Source organism: Cicer arietinum, chromosome 2 (genome assembly GCF_000331145.2).
Source record: "Cicer arietinum cultivar CDC Frontier isolate Library 1 chromosome 2, Cicar.CDCFrontier_v2.0, whole genome shotgun sequence".
Lineage (NCBI taxonomy): Eukaryota > Viridiplantae > Streptophyta > Magnoliopsida > Fabales > Fabaceae > Cicer > Cicer arietinum.
In genome coordinates this window covers 13,292,401-13,293,708 of record NC_021161.2, presented here as the reverse complement: position 1 = coordinate 13,293,708, position 1,308 = coordinate 13,292,401, and positions in this window count along the sequence as shown.

Here is a 1,308-nt window from a genome sequence, read left to right as displayed (position 1 = left end):
CAACATAGATGACAGACGCTTGGAAAAGCGATGGTCAAAAGAAGCCAAAACTGCAGCATCATGCTCTCTTTTCCAAGTACATTTAGTCTGTTGTTTGTTTAAATTTAAAAAATATAATTCAATTAAGCAATCAAATGTATAATTAGTAGTTAAATAAATTAATCTAATCACTTACTTCGAAACAATGTAAAAAATGATCAACTTCGCGAAATTGAGGTGTCTTATCCTCTTTTATCTCACCCCAAGACAACCATGGTTTTTTATACTTCTCTTGTATGACTTCAGCAATTGCCTTTGCAGATGATTTAAAAGGAAGATATCTTCAAAGTTTACATGCAAATTAAATATAAAAGTAAATTAATAAAATTAATAACATAACATTGCAATAATAATGAAATATTTAATCAATCATAGTTTACATACCCATCTCCTTTTGTAATGATGACAATGCGGTTGTAGCAATCAACACATCCGGGTTCCATTATTTCGTCTATGGTATAAGGCTCTATAGGGACCTCAGGATATAGAGGAATAGCTCCACCACTAGTACCAATTGTCGGCATCAGCATGAGAGATGGGTCATCAACAACACGTGGTTTAACAACTTTTTTCTTACCACGTGATATTTTGGATATTTCTCGTATTCCCACTGTTCCCGTTCCTCCTGATCCTTCCGATCCTCTTGATCCTCCTACTCCCGACATTGAAGCCATGTCTATATATATATATATATATATATTGTGTGTGTGTGTTTGTGTACAATTAACATAAATTAATAATGAAATATACATAAATAAATTATAAATAAACATAAATAAAGAAATATATATAAATTATAAATAAATATATATATAAAGTGTGGTTCATATCTCACATTACAATATATATATATATATATATATATATGAACAAGTACTCTCTTTGTTGTTTCTTATTAAGTGTAATGTTTGACGCATATGCTTGTTTCATATTATTTATTATTTTAGAATACTAATGAAGTATTGTACTAAAAAAAAGAATACTAATGAATTGAACATTAATTACCTTATTTCATTAATACTCCGTTTGATTGTATTTTAATCTATATATGTACTTCAATAACTACACTATTAATAAGAGTATAATGGTTATGCATTTACGTTTGTCCAATATAAATCAATTATTTTATCATATAGATATATATTGTAACAATATAAAAATAAAAATAAATATCACATATTTTAATATTATTGGAGATATATATTTTAAAATTAGTATTGATACTAATGTGGCGGGTTTTTATTTAAGTGTTGGGAGGTAAAGGAGAAT